This window comes from Euphorbia lathyris, chromosome 6, assembly GCF_963576675.1.
Source record: "Euphorbia lathyris chromosome 6, ddEupLath1.1, whole genome shotgun sequence".
NCBI classification, from domain to species: Eukaryota; Viridiplantae; Streptophyta; class Magnoliopsida; order Malpighiales; family Euphorbiaceae; genus Euphorbia; species Euphorbia lathyris.
In genome coordinates, this window is record NC_088915.1 from 34,164,269 (window position 1) to 34,181,087 (window position 16,819).

Sequence of the window (16,819 nt, forward strand, 5' to 3'; positions counted from 1 at the left end):
AAGCTGTGGAAATATATAAGTCATAAAAATCAAAAGAGGGAAAAATGAAAAAATAAAAGGAAACACAATAAAAATATAAAAATTAGGAAAATTAGAGTATAAAAAATAAAAAATAATAGAAAAAAAAATTTTTGGGGGAAATAGAACGGAGAAAACTGAAAAAGAAAATATGAAAAAAAAGGGAAAATCGAAAATCTCCATCCTAGGATTTAAATGAGAAGTACTGTATTAATCTATCAAAGGTATTTTAGTGGAATTGAAAATATTGTGTATTAAAGTTAGACACATGGAGGAACAGGAATATATTACTAGAGCAGAGCATTAGCATACCCTGATTGATTTTGACAAGGACCACTAACAAGCCCATAAGACTTTTGAGACTCATTTCGGCCGAAAGCTTTAACCCCCTTATTAAGGCGAGATGGTCATTTTATAACAGTAAGGGATAAAATTATAGAGGCAATTCTCTTTTCGTTATTAGTATTCTAACTTTAATGTTAGAGAAGCCCACCTCAACAGAGATCCAACACCTCGTAATTCAACATTGTCGGATATTTTTATAATGTGACAGTGGAGCTTACTCAATGAAAGCACCGCCCAAAATTCTTAGCTTAATAAATCTTCCAATGTCATGGAGGAAAAATTGCTCCAGAACTCTGATCGAGGTAATCTTAATCCTCCCTTTGTGAATTCAGAAACCAACCCACATTCTTTACTAAACTTAAGCGGAGATTGTGGAAACACCCCTAAGAATAATGACCACGACTTGGAGTGGTAAATTGCACCAATATCAGTCAAGTTTGGGATTAGATAAAAAAAAAAAAAAAAGTCATTCAATCTTATTTCAAACTGGTCATTTCACACCCATTTAGACAGAAAAAGTCAGTGACGTAATAATCACGCTGGAAAGAATTTTGTGATGTATAATATTACAATCATGTGGCAATCACATGTATGTCAAGTGGCATCTAAAAAATAATAAAAATATATATTTTTTTATGATATCACGTCATAGTTTTAAAAAGTTAAATTAAGTAAATAATAAATATAATTTTTATTTTTTCTTGTTATCTCATTGTCATCTCATACCTAAAAATCAATCATTTCCAATGTGAATGTTCTAGTACAATTCAAGTCATTTTTTCTATCTGAAATGGTCGCCTTAACTTTATTATATATGATTTCAGGACATACCTCCTTTCAAAACAAATAGGATTAACTTAAAATTACCTTTTCAGTAATCAATTAATGCACCATCACATAACCTTTCAGGATCGAAATTCTCAGCCTCATTCCAATATTTTTGGATCTTTTCTTATAGCTCAAGCATTAACAAGTACTTTACTGTATTTTGGAATATGAAATCCATAGATCTCCTATTCATCTTGTGATTCTCTTGAAAGTAAGACAGGAAGAGAGCTTCTTTGATTACCAATTTCAAGTAATTTACTTCTCCAAGTTTTGCTTCATGAACATATCTTTTTTCTCTGAAAACTTATCTTAAATCTGCTTGTACCTTTTTCATCACTCTTGGATTTTTTAGCATTTTTTCCATTGTTCCTTCTACTTATGTAGATGAAGTCTCACTTCTAGCAATGAAAATATCCTGAAACTTAATAGAACACCCAAATATTGCATAAAATTAAGGGTAAATAATGTTAATTTCAAGTGCCTTCACCAAAGACATAGGTTAATTGTTTCTATAGTTAATGAAGTTTGAAGTTAATTTCGAACAGGTTACTGAATTTTATTTTGTTTTAATAAAGTCAGTGAACTTTTTTAAAGAAACTAACACTTTATTAACTCAAATAAAAAAGAATAACATCGCTAAGAAAATGAGGCAGACAGGCCCACTCTCCACAAGCAGACATGGAACTAATCGTCCAAGCTAAATAATGAGTAGCAGAGTTTGCTGAAAGTTTAACAAAAGAAATTGAAACATTATCTAGCTATCTAATAATAGAAACACAATCTGTGACAACATCAGCCGGGTATGATAGGTGAAGTGAAGGCTTACTAATTGCTTGCACCATAGAGTGAGAATCTGAAAAAATAATGACATTGTTATTGTTTGTAGACTTAATCCACGATAGAACTTTCCGAACGACAATAGCTTCGGCCAAATAGGCTAAAAACACCCATCCACAGTAGCATGATAAGAAAAACCACACGAACCCTTATAGTCATGTAGCAGAAAACCTATCGAACAATACTCCACCTCCTTAAAAATCCCTACATCGACATTATATAAAAATGATTAACTGTAGACACTGCCAACGTGAAGGACCTGAAATCATGGAGCTCGAGCTGAAAATACGAAGCGACTACGTGAACTGCTAGTCCACCAAATCTCGTCTAGCAAGCTGAACGAGCTCGGCAAGCTGAATCTTTTTCTTATCCCACGCAATACAGTTCCTATTCTTCCATAAAGTCCAAATAACCTTAGCTATTTCAGTAAGCACATGCGCCGAAACCATATACAAAAAATTATTAAGCCAGACCATGAAATCACCAATCATATCCACACGATTGGCCCCAAATTTAGAAACCAGACTCCTTTGGCCACCGGACAATCGAAAAACACAGGACCCTCATCCTCCCCAACCGAATTGCATAACGGGAAAGGTTCATTTGAGCACTACACCTTTTAGAAAGATTAGCCATCGTAGGAAGAAAAGAAGAAAATAATCGCCAAATGCAATTTTAACCTTAGTAGCCTCGTTGAGATCCCGAATACGAGACCAATTAATCGAGCCAGCAAGAAGAGTTCCTTTCGGCTTGAAATCTATGTTGGTCCATTGTGATATGAGAAAAAGTTCCTAAGTACGGGTTAAAGGAACTATTTAAAATTTTAAGTATTTAGGCTGACTTGTTACCATTATGAGTTATAGTTTTTCACTTGATTCTTAGGACATTGATATTGGGTATGGTCAGAGGCAACTTTAGTTGATCAACAACTAAAGTTGTATCTAACGTTGAGTCAGGAAATAGCACTTGGAAGTTGTTGGTGTGCCCTAGTTCATAGGCATTGGTTCTTATAAAATGTATTTGTGTCACATTAATAAAGGCATTAATCTAGTTCATTTATATCTTGTGCTATAATATGAATAGAGAATCCATTGATTGATAATCGTAAAACCATATCCCAAGTCCATTCTATCATAGGAATGATTAGGAACACATTCTTGTATATTCGACGACTGTATGGTAGTAATTGATACTAGCCATAGCACTTGATAAGTCAGTTGTGAATATGGGTACATGTGACTGGATCGATCCGCTCGAGAAAACTACATGGTGGTTGTGTCATTAGTTTTCTTAAGTACGTCTCTAACTGTCTTTAGACTAGATTTCATTATAATATCAATGTGGGATCCGGTTCACTTTGACATACGCCTAACAGGTCTGTAACAGGATGCCAAATATGGGTATGATTGGGTGAACAGGTGAACACATTAGTATTGATAGTGAAGTGATGGAATTACCACTCACATAACAGTGAGATGATATCACAGGCCACTTGATAAGTGAGATTGATAAGTGTGTGGCCACACCCTGATAAGTAGTTTACTTATCTGATTCATTAATCTACTTAAGATCAAGAAATATCATAAACATTAGAGAGGATGACAGCCGTCATGCCTCTAGTTTATAATATCGATATCAAATGGTAAAAGACGTTAAGAGATAACTACAGGGTCTTTGCATCTTTAGACTGCTGAAACTCTGTCTTAGTTAGGGGCAGTAATGGTTTGCTAGAACCCACTTACTGTCTGTGAGCCATAAGCCCACTGCTAGCTAAGGACAGACCCATAGGATCGTGCACATCGAACATCTGAGTTAGAACTTATAGAACGGTACATTGGAGAGATAGAATTTATTAATTGATTAGCAATAAAATGTCAAGGTAATTAATTAGTGGTTGATTAATTGATTAATTGATACTTTGTATCAATGTAATTAATTAATGGTTTTAGGAGTTGAGTATTTAATTGATTAATTAATTTGCGGAATGTAATTAATTAATTTGTAAATTAATAATATTGCATTCGGTGAATAATTAATTAAACTAATACGTTAATTTATTAATTAGTGTTGTTTGTTTAATTGGGGTAATTAAATTTAATCTAATCATAATTAATTGCATAGAATAAATATTATTGGTATTTATTTATGTAATTAGATTAGGATTGGATTAGTTTTGTAATTAACCAATTAACCCTAAACTAATTAGGTTTAGGAATACACTATATATATAAATTAAAACACTCTAAACCTAATTAACCCTAATATACTAATTCGGCCACCACCAAGATTGAGAAAGAAAATCAAATTGATTTTCGGCAGCACCACTATGATTCATATAGTGGGATTTTGGTAAAATTACACAATCTCTCCAGTTGTTCTTCCGTTCTTCGGCTAGCACCGGTTCTGGCTCGATAGCTGTTCGTGCACCTCACTACGGAGATCTTACTACTTTGTGGATTCTTCAGCCGTCTCTAAAAGAGACAATCCGGGTAAGTTTTCACCCTTAAACGGATCCAAAAGGTTTTATTCAATCAATGGTTAACGGACATAGATCAAACTCAAAGGGATTAGAAATAAATTTTAAACCGTAATTCCGCTGCGCTACAGTTGATTAACTTGCAATAATCCCTAACAGTAGTATCAAAGCTATGGTTTAGTCCTTGATTGAAATATTAACATGATTTGGTTTTATTATTTTTCCAAATCAAGTTTTTGAAATTTCCTATTAATTCCTCGTGTAGAAATTGTTCTAGGAAGTTTTCAATTTTATTTATGTCTATATTTTTGGTGTGTTTGGTTAAGAAATTGTTTTTAGAATAATTTAAAATTAAATAAAAAAATACAGCAGCGTTTTTTGTTTAAAAAAAGGAAAAAAAATAGTTTCGGACACGGAATAGCAGCCCCGTCGCTGTCCCGGGTCCATCAAAAATTCAGGATTAGCCTAATTTTGGATTTAACGAGACTGATTTTAATCTTTAAAATTTTTCACGTGTAATTTCAATAAAATCAAGGTCCTAATACCGTTTAATTTATTAAACGTGTTTTGAATGAAAATTAATTGGTATTAAAACGTTTTGATTGGCATGCATATTTAATTTTAATCGAATTGACAATTTCTGTAAAATTGAATATGGTTAATTTGTGAAATTGGCCCAATACACCGTGACACCGGTTTAAATTGGGAGGGCTAAATTTTAGATATGTGACGACCCTAAAATTCAGTGGGAGCAAAATTATAATTTTGCATACAAATGGATGTTAACCGTTTGGGCTTTTATGGGTCTTAGTCACATGTGGTAAAATTGGCGATTTCACCCTAAGTAACGCGGCTTAACTTTATTAGATGATTTTGGAATGCCATGATCATGCATTATATTTATATGTCTTACCGTGGCAGCAATGTGTTATAGAGTTCTATGGGCCCTAAATTAAAGTTGGTTTGTAATTTAATTTATTTTGGGAAATATGGCCTGCGTGCCATTCTTTCATTAATGTAATTTTAGAATAGGTTCTATTCATAAAATTGTAATTGGTCGTGAAGAAGCCCAGATGGTCCAAGCCCATGGTGGGAGCCCAAGGAGACTTGAAGCAAGCCCGTGAAGATTAGATAGTATATCTAGTTTCACTAGGATGTATTATAAGGCCCATAGAGTCTTTATGTTTATTTTGATTATACAATTGCTTAGTATAACATGAAATATAAGTAGCAACGATCACCAGATCATCACCCGCGATAATTATATGTTGAAGTCGTATCACTTAATTAATCCGGATATTGAAATATTGAGTCGTTTAAAAGTGCTTTCCAGATTCACACCTCTTCCTCCCAGGTAGTGCTACAGTGTATGACGTGCCCTAGCAGGTATGCTGTAGTAATTAGTGGGCCGTCGAGGGTTAGGATACTTCGGTATGGCTAACACGTGTATGGTGGTTGGACTCAACGTGGGTAGCATTAGCTCAGAGCAGGCCCTAAGCACAAATGGGCTAAGTGTCACAAAGCCCATCAAACCAAGAGTCCTTGTGGAGGATTGGATAGTCTATCCTACCAAATCGTTAATGGTCGATGGCGGAGCCCTAGCTCGGTCGATTATTGATAGATTGTGGATCTTGGTCAAGACAGCTAAATAAATATCATCAATAACGAATTAAAATGGATTATTAATTTGATCTTTGGCTTAAGCCCTTTATTCTAACTCTAATGTAATTTTTCCACGTAGATTAAACTCCATATCAGAATTACACGAAAAGAAAATTAAATGGCTGCAACAAGCAACAACTCACTCAGACCACTCCTGGAAAAGGAAAAGCTTTCAGGGAATAATTTCCTTGACTGGTCCATGAACTTGCAAATAGTTCTTAGACACGAGTCGAAGGAATATGTGCTGACTGCTGCCTTACCAGCAGCTCGTCCTGCAGGTCGGGGCGTAACCGCTGATCAAATGGCGGAGTACGACTGACATGTTAAGGATGACAGAGATGTGTCATGCATTATGCTGGGTACCATGGTTCATGATCTTCAGAAACAGTTCATGGAGCAGCACGCCTTCGAGATCATGGATCAACTCAAAAGGATGTTCCAAGATCAAGCTCGTCAGGAAATATACTTGACAACAAAGGTGTTATGCAGCACTACGATGCAAGCCGGGACTTCTGTTAGCACACACGTGCTAAAGTTGAAGGGTTTTATTGACACATTATCAAGGCTTGGCTCACCAGTGCCTGCACAACTAGCATTCGACATCATTCTTGGATCACTTCTGGCATCCTACAATCAGTTTATCATGCACTACCACATGCAGGGCATTGATAAGTCTGTAGTAGAATTGCATGGCATGTTGAAACTTGCTGAGCAATCCTGCAAGAGGACTCCAGAAGTGTTGCTGGTTAACAAAGGGAACGCACCTAAGGGAAAGGCCAAGTCTAAGTCCAAAGCGAAGGCCCAAAAGGACAAGCCCAAGGCTAGGAAGGCGGCAGCTTCTAAAGGTAGGTTGGCCTCAGCAGATGATATCTGCCATGAATGTAATGAGAAGGGACACTGGAAAAATGTGTCCAAAGCTAAGGGAGAAACAGAAGAACGAAGCTTCTGGTTCAGGTATTTATGTTGTTGAATTTAATCTGGCTATTTCTACATCTTGGGTTGTAAACACTAGATGTGGTACTCACATTTGCTCAAATGTGTAGGGACAAAGAAATAGGAGATTGTTGGGATCTGGTGAAGTGGATCTTCGAGTCGACAATGGTGCTCATGTAGAGGCCTTAAAGATCGAAGATTATTCTTAGAGATACCTAGTGGATTAGTTTTAGAAATTAGAAATTGATATCTTGCACCTGCAATGCGCAGGAATATTATTTCAGTTTCTATGTTGGATATTTATGGTTTTAATTTTAATATTGGACGTGGTATGATTTCTATACATCGTGGCAATATTGTTTATGGAACAACATTTCTAGAAAATGGTTTGTATATCCTTGATCTAAAACGTAGTGAATCAATCTATAACATAAAAGCTAAAAGGATTAAGACTAATGAACTGAATCCTACATATATCTGGCACTGTCATCTTAGCCACATGAATGACAAACACATAACTAGGCTTCACTCTAGTGGAGCGCTAGGGTCATTTGACATGCAGTCTTATGACACGTGTGAATCTTGTTTAAGAGGGAAGATGACAAAGGCGCCTTTCACCAAAACTGGTGTAAGGGCCACGGAGCTGTTGGAGCTGATACACTCAGATGTATGCGATCCAATGAGCACTAGTGCTAGATCTGGTTTTCTGTACTTTGTTACATTCACAGATGACTATAGCCGGTATGGGTATGTGTATCTGATGAAACATAAATCTGAAACTCTTTTGAGATTCAAAGATTTCAAAATGAAGTAGAAAATCAACTTGGAAAGAAAGTAAAAGCGCTTCGGTCTGATAGAGGAGCGAATACTTGAGCCAAGAGTTTGTCTTATTCTTAAGAGAGTGTGGGATTGTATCCCAACTCACTCCTCCTGGTACACCCCAATGGAATAGAGTGTTAGAAAGGAGGAATAGGACCCTGTTCGACATGGTCCGCTCAATAATGAGTCAAGCTTCTCTCCCTATCTCCTTTTGGGGATTTGCTTTGGAAACTGCTACTCATATAATTAACAATACACCGAGCAAGGCAGTTGAAGGAACGCCGTATGAATTATGGACGGGCCGAAAGCCCAATGTTTCCTTCATGAAGATTTTGGGCTTTGATGCACACGTCAAGAAATTGATAAGTGGCAAACTAGAGTCCAGATCAGTTAAATGCCAGTTCATGGATTACCCTAAGGAAACTAAGGGTTATTACTTCTACAACCCAACTGAGAATAAAACATTCGTGGCTAGGTTTGCAATCTTTTTGGAAAAGGAATTCCTTTCCAAAGTAGAAAGTGGGAGTGATATTGATCTCGTCGAGATTCAAGACTCACAAACTCCTGCAGCTTATGCTGAGGATGCTTTTGGAACCGATGTAGATCCTCAAAACATTGAGGAGGCTAAACCGGTTATACAAGTGGTGTTTCAAGTAGATTCGTACAGAATTCTGATGAACCTTGTGTGTATATGAAATTCAGTGGGAGCATATCCACTTTCCTAATATTGTATATCGATGACATACTGCTCATTGGAGGCAATATATTAACACTGCAAGATCAAGCAGTGGTTCAGTAAATGCTTCACAATGAAAGACTTAGGAGAAGCCGATCAAGATCTACAAGGATAGATCCAACCGACTTCTAGGCTTGAGTTAGGCATCGTACATAGACAAGAATCCATCATGTACTCTATGTTGTGTACAAGGCCAGATGTTGCGTGTTGCATGAAAACATGACTAGTCGGTGCCAGTCAGATCCTGATAAGGAACACTGGAAGATAGTCAAGGTAATCCTGAAGTACCTCAACCGTACCAAGGATGTTTTTCTTAGTATTTGATGGGTAGGAGGAATGGCAATATCGGGTTACACTGACCGAGGTTTTAAGGATGATAACCAGTCACATACTGGGTATGGATTTCTCCTGAATGGCGATGCCATTAGTTGGAGATCCTTAAAGTAGCCAACCATTGCCAATTCTATGACGGAAGCTAAGTACATCATTGCATGCGATGATGCAGAGGAAGAAGTTTGGATTAAGAAGTTCATAACTGATTTAGGAGTAGGTCAAACTCTCTTAAGATCGGTTGATGTTTTCTGTGACAATAATGGGGTCATAGCACAAGCACTGGATCCCATGTCACACAAGAGATCCAAATGCGTACTTAGATAGTAACACCTTACCCGGTGACATTACATTATAGAGGGTTGACACTGAGAACAATGTCGCTGATCAGTTTACCAAGGCAATTGGTAGTACTAGATCTATAGTATTTAGGGCAATACCCGCTTGGAACTAGTTCAAGTGGGAGACTGTTGGTGTGCCCTAGTTCATAGGCATTGGTTCTTATAAAATGTATTTGTGTCATATTAATAAAGGTATTAATCTAGTTCATTTATATCTTGTGCTATAATATGAATAGAGAATCCATTGATTGATAATCGTAAAACCATATCCCAAGTCCATTCTATCATGGGAATGATTAGGACCACAGACTTGTATATTCGACGACTGTATGGTAGTAATTGATACTAGCCATAGAACTTGATAAGTCAGTTGTGAATATAGGTACATGTTGTATACATGTGACTGGATCGATCCGCTCGAGAAAACTACATGGTGGTTGTGTCATTAGTTTTCTTAAGTAGGTCTTTAACTGTCTTCTGATAGCTCCCATGTATATGAGGATTTTAGGATCATTTGGGGTCGTTTTTGCCTTATTTCTGCTTAACCGCATACCAATCTGTTATTTTTTAGCTAGAAGTAATGATTTCCGTTATTTACGGCATTCTCTGTATTTTCAGGTGCTTTTTAGGACGTTTTGAGCATTTCAGGACATTTCAAGGGCCACCAGATCAACTGCTGGAAAGTCCACGAACCCCTCTTGGACTCATCTGTTTCGGTCCTTGCTTCCAGCAGTTGATCTGGTGGCCCTTGAAATGTCCTGAAATGCTCAAAACGTCCTAAAAAGCACCTGAAAATACAGAGAATGTCGTAAGTAACGGAAATCATTACTTCTAGCTAAAAGATAACAGATTGGTATGCGGTTAAGCAGAAATAAGGCAAAAACGACCCCAAATGATCCTAAAATCCTCATATACATGGGAGCTATCAACCCCCCCACAGTTGAGTCTTGCTTGGCCTCAAGCAAGAAGGAGTCAAAGGCAGCGAAATTTCAACGATCAGCTCCCATACATAAACAAGGTTCTATTGTGCATTAATAATCCATACGGTTTCAGACTACTCTAGTTGCAATGTAAGAACAGAGTGAACCTCATATAAATTCCCCGAAAATGATCAATTAGTTTTATCGACTAACACTTTGCGAAGGTGAAAGGCGAGGACTAAGGTTGCTAGCTCACAGGTGGCCGCTCTTACACTCAAGTGTTTGGGTGTCATAAGAATTTGGTGAGCTCTCTACAGTGGTATTGCACAAAATGGTCAAGTTGGAATTGCATCATCCATCCGGTTAAAATTACGCATCACAAGTAAATAAGATCCGAGGTCTTTACAGGGTTGTACAGTAGGTTAAGGTTTGGGGGTAGTAAGGAGGTAATTTAGGCAAAGAGTTAGTGACTCAGCTCAAATATTGGCACTGTTTCCGCTATGTGCTGGTTAGAAGCTCAAGGTTGTTTTATGTTAGTTCTGGAAGCAATTGGAGTATGCCTTTTGTTCTTTCCTCTACAACTTCTTTGGTTCAATTTTTTTTTTTTTTTCTTTGGAACCAGGAGTCAATATGAATAGGCTACTGCTTCACTTTTAGGATTACAACCTTTAGTGATAGCCGGGTGATGGCTAATGGAAATTGAAGGATATGTGCATAATGATTCAAGTTAAGTCACTTACTCGGGAAAAGAAAGGTATTTAGGAAGGCTAAGGGCTTGTAACGAGGTGATCAAAGGAAATGGGACACTGAAGCTCAAAGGGGCTTATCCAATGGAGTTTGTTAAGGGATTTTGGTCTGAGCAAAGACTGGGCTATATTCATAAATGGCTAATCCTAGGTGCCTCATCATTTCAAGTTCACTTATAACACAACATTCAATCAGTATTGGATGCAATTCCCATGAGCATAATGACAATAACTGTAATCCCACACCTAAGAGGTCGATAGATCCTACAAATGAGTCTAACATGACGACCTTCGGCTCTAGCTCACAATTTCATGGTTATTGACAACAATCCTAGCCTCGCCTAACGCCACGTTCCATGTCAATCTTAGCTAAATACCCTCTTAGGGGACTCACATGTTGTTCACAAGTTTTATACATGCAACGATTTCACTGAACTTTTAGACTTTCAAGCACACTTTCACTTGTAATGTTAGGAATACTAGACGCCTCAAAAATCAACCGCCTGAGATTCCCCCCCTTTAGACAAACACAAAGCATAAATGTACAAAAACAAAGCAGAGCAAAAACAAACACAAAGCAGTGCAAAAACAAACACAAAGCATGCAAATGATAAATGTACAAAATACCTATCCTATTTTGTCTCCCCCCCCCCCCACACTAAATTATGCATAAATGTTCCAAAATATGCATATGAGAAAGCAAGGTAAAAGCAAGGAGAGATATAGGATAGTATAAACTCCCTTAGTGGGCGTCCGTGTAACGCAGTGTCTCCACTGCGCCCAAGTCATCTTCGTAGATTTTAAGCCGCTGCCCATTGACCTTAAACGGGGGACTGTTCCCGTTTGTGATTTCCACTGCTCCTGAGGCAAATAACTGGGTGACCTCGAATGGCCCATACCACCTTGATTTCAACTTGCCCGGAAATAATCGTTGTCTAGTGTTGTATAGCAACACCTTATCCCCTACCTCAAAGTGACGTTTGATTATTCTCTTGTCGTGCCATCTTTTTGTTTTCTCCTTGTAGATCCGGGAACTCTCATAGGCACCAAGCCTAAACTCTTCCAAAGCATCCAACTGTAGTAAACGGTTTTGTCCTGCAACTCTTGCATCAAAATTTAGAAAACGTGTAGCCCAGTAGGCTCTATGTTCGAGTTCGACAGGGAGATGACATGCTTTACCATACACTAGCCTAAATGGGGACATCCCAATTGGTGTTTTAAATACGGTTCTGTATGCCCATAGTGCATCATCCAATTTGAGAGACCAATTATTTCTAGAGGAATTCACAGTTTTTTCGAGGATGGCTTTGATTTCTCTATTAGAAACTTCTACTTGCCCACTGGTCTGAGGGTGATACGGGGTTGCCACTTTATGAGTGACCCCGTATTTATGCAAGACCTGTCTAAAAGCCTGGTTGCAAAAATGTGATCCGCCGTCACTGATAATGGTGCGGGGGGTGCCGAACCGTGTAAAAATGTTCTTTTGCAAGAACCGGATGACAGCCCGCGCATCATTATTAGGTAAGGCTATAGCCTCCACCCATTTAGAGACGTAGTCTACGGCTACAAGGATGTACTCGTTATTGAATGACTTTGGGAAAGGACCCATAAAGTCTATTCCCCAAACATCAAAAATTTCACAAACTAAAATGGGTTTCATAGGCATGGCATGTCGTTGTGAAATGTTCCCAGTACATTGGCATTTATCATAATTTTTAACAAAATCAAAAGCGTCACGAAAAATGGTGGGCCAATATAGCCCACTCTGAAGTACCTTAGCTGCAGTCCTATCTGCCCCGTGGTGTCCACCTACCTCTTTGGAGTGGCAGAATGCAAGGACAGAGGCAGTCTCCGCTTCTGGTATGCATCGGCGAATAATATTGTCACCACAGACTTTGAACAAATAGGGGTCATCCCAAAAATATTGTTTCACATCATGCAGGAATTTTTTCCGCTGTTGGTAGGAAAACTCGGGTGGGACCACCTTTCCTACTAGGAAGTTAGCAAAATCAGCGAACCAAGGTACGTGTTGTATTGCCAACAGGTGTTCATCGGGGAACTTTTCCTGGATGTCTGCAGTCGTTTCCTCATTCTCTTCCTCCTTTTCCACTCGGGAGAGATGATCAGCAACCACGTTCTCCACTCCCTTCTTATCTCGTATCTCCAAGTCAAACTCCTGCAGCAACAAGATCCACCTAAGGAGCCTCGGTTTCGCATCCTGCTTAGAAAACAAATACCTCAATGCGGCATGATCAGTGTAAACAATGACTTTGGACAGCACTAAATATGAACGAAATTTCTCGAGGGCAAAAATCACAGCTAATAATTCCCTCTCCGTGGTTGTATAATTTACTTGGGCATCATTAAGGGTTTTACTAGCATAAGAAATTGGTTGGCAAATTTTGTCCACTCTCTGCCCTAAGCATGCCCCTACGGCTGTGTCGCTGGCATCACACATTAATTCGAAGGGTAAGTCCCAATTGGGGCTAACCATAATGGGAGCTTTGGTTAATTTACTCTTCAATGTATTGAAAGACTCTAGGCATTCGGGTGTGAAAACGAAATTGGCATCCTTCATTAGTAATTGGGTCATAGGCTTGGAAATTTTCGAAAAATCTTTTATGAAATGTCTGTAAAAACCAGCGTGGCCTAAAAAACTCCTTACTGCTTTGACGTTGGAGGGAGGGGGCAGTTTTTCAATGACCTCAATTTTAGCAGGGTCTACCTCAATACCTTTTCGCGACACCTTATGGCCTAAAACGATACATTCGGTGACCATAAACTGACATTTTTCCCAGTTTAGAACTAGATCAGTCTCTTCACATCTTTGCAGCATTAAATCTAGGTTATGCAAACAGCTATCAAAGGTTGTTCCAAAAATAGAAAAATCATCCATAAAAACCTCCTTGAAAATTTTCTATCATGTCAGAAAATATAGCTGTCATGCACCTCTGAAACGTAGCAGGTGCATTGCATAGCCCAAAGGGCATCCGTCTATATGCAAAAGTCCCAAAAGGGCATGTGAAAGTGGTCTTTTCCTGATCATCAGGATCCACCGAGATTTGCATGTAGCCCGAATACCCATCCACACAACAGAAAAAGAAATTACCTGCCATGCGTTCAAGCATTTGATCGATGAACGGAAGGGGGAAATGGTCCTTTCGGGTAGCATCGTTCAATTTCCTGAAATCAACGCACATTCGCCACCCTGTCGTTTTCCGCACCGGGATCAACTCATTTTTTTCGTTCAGCGTCACTGTTGTGCCTCCCTTCTTTGGCACCATATGCACGGGACTCACCCACTGGTTGTCGGAGATTGGAAAGATCATCCCTGCATCAAGCAGCTTAATCACCTCAGCCTTAACCACCTCCTTCATTTTTGGGTTAAGCCTCCTCTGCGGTTGAGCAGTCGGCTTCACTCTATCTTCCATATAGATCTGATGTTCGCAAAGTGATGGGCTGATCCCTTTTATCTCAGACATTTGCCACCCAAAGGCCTCCTTATGCTTCCTCAGCACCTCCACCAAACGATCTTCCTCATGACCTGTCAGTTTTGCAGAAATAATTACGGGTAAGTGTACAGGTGGTGCTAAGAATACATATTTCAAATGTGCAGGCAAAGGTTTTAGATCGAGTGTTGGTGGTTCTTCGATTGAAGTTTTAGGCCTTGTTTTGGTTTCCCTCTCTAAGAGTTCATCGTGTCGGGCCCAATTACATTCTTCTTTACTGCTGTCCCCAACCTCTTCATCTGACAGTTCTTCCTTCTCTAGTTCGATGCTCAGATTCTTTACCTCGTTCTCCTGAAAAGTGCTCTCAACCAAAGTGTCAGTAAGGCTCAAGAAATTACAACATTCGTCATCGATGGGAAATTTCATAGATTTCAGAATGTTGAATTCCACTTCTTCGTTCTGTAAACGAAGAATTAATTTTCCTCCTTCGACGTCAATCAGAGTCCGTCCTGTCGTGAGAAAAGGTCTCCCTAATAAGATCGGCACCTGATCGTCCTCCTCTATGTCCATTATCACGAAGTCAGCTTGAAAAATGAACTGGTCTACCTTCACCAAAAGGTCTTCTACCACTCCCACTGGTCGTCTTATCGATCTGTCCGCCAGCTGTATGGTGACTGATGTTGGTTTTGGATCTCCCATTCCCAATTTCCTGTAAACAGATAAAGGCATTAAGTTAATGCTTGCCCCTAGATCACACAAGGCACGTTTAAAATGCACTTTTCCTATTGTACAAGGTATGCTGAAACTACCAGGGTCCTTAGATTTTTTGGGGAGTGGGTTTGTGAGCATCGCAGAGCATTCCTGGCTCAGCATTACGGTTTCATGATCTCCTATTCTTTTCTTTTTAGAGATTAATTCTTTCAAAAACTTTCCATACACAGGCATATTCTCAATAAGTTCTAGGAACGGGAGATTAATCTCTATTTTCTTAAACACATCAAGCATCTTTGAATAATCCTTATCTAATTTAGCTCTTCTAGCAGTAGGGTAAGGTAATGTTACATGTGTCGGTTGTTCAGAAGTGTCAGTTATCGGAACCTGATCAGAAATACTTACTTGGGACGGAGATGGGTCCGATGAGACATTACCAGTGACTGGGTCTAACCCTTCGTCATGTGGAGGCACGAACGTTGGTCCTTTGACCTGTGTTCCACTCCTGAGCGTGATTGCCCGTGCTTCCTCTTCTGCCATCTTACTCACTTGCTTCTGAAGTCTTTGATAGAATGCTTCATTGTTTGCCAATCTTCTCTCTACTGTGCTCACACTTTCTCTTAGGGCGTCCATGTCTCTCTCCAGGTTGAATGTAGAACTAGACCTCCTCTGATCGTCCTGCCTTGAATAGATGATCTGTTCGAGCACCACTGGACATGCCACACTATTGTGCCCTCCGCTGCAAACCTCACACTTCGCTACTGCCCCTGGTGAGCTCAAAAGATTTCCCAGCAGAGCTACCTTTTCCGCGAGTGCTGTTATTTGAGGGTTGGATTTTTGCCACACCCCACTGCACTCCTCTGATGCAGTGGCCCTGCTCTGAGGCGGCTTTGCATCTTGCCAACATGCACTCCGTTCGGCCAATTCTTTCACCAGATTATAAGCCTGTAGTGCGGTTTTGTTGAACAGATTCCCTCCTGTCGCCGTATCTAGAAAAGCGAGGTTGACAGGAGATATTCCCGAGTAGAACATATCAACAAGCTGGTACCGCTGGTAATCATGGTGGGGGCACCTTCTCAACAATCTCTGGAATCTCTCCCAAGCTAGATGCAGGTTCTCACTCTCGGACTGCTTAAACGATGCAATTTCGCTTCTGAACTGGGCAGTCTTTGATGGGGGGAAAATACTTTGCTAGGAAAGCTGATACTGTATTATCCCAGCCGGTGAGAGAGCCTGGCTCCACTGAATGTAACCATTCTGCAGCTTCTTCTTTTAAAGAAAATCTGAATAACTTCTTGTAGATTTGCTCAGATGTCACTCCCTCGTACTTGAAAGTGCTGCAATATTCTACGAATTTGTCAAGGTGTGAATTGGGATCTTCGTAGTAATCCCCCTTGAACTGCCCCGAGCTCTGGATCATCTGGATCATCGCTGGTCTGATTTCGAATGATGCTACTGTTATTGACGGCTCTAGGATACCGGAGGTGCTTGTTGACCGTCTCGCCTTAAGCAGCTCCATCACGGACATATCTTCGGCCATTGTTTTCTCAACTCAGCACCTACAAGAACAGTTTTAGCTTATGAAATCAGATAAGAGTACGACTGATTATCAGTCCTCGGTTGGAAAAATCCCAAACAATTGTTTAAGCTTCGAGATGAATGAAGTAA

The 16,819-nt window shown here is 39.3% G+C and overlaps 1 non-coding gene across 1 annotated transcript; it reads left to right on the plus strand.

Moving 5' to 3' along the window:
• The first annotated feature begins 16,205 nt into the window (after positions 1-16,205).
• Positions 16,206-16,312, plus strand: LOC136234444 (small nucleolar RNA R71). Its single transcript, XR_010691328.1, has one exon. It is a non-coding gene; the product is annotated as a small nucleolar RNA R71 (small nucleolar RNA).
• The last annotated feature ends 507 nt before the right edge of the window (positions 16,313-16,819 follow it).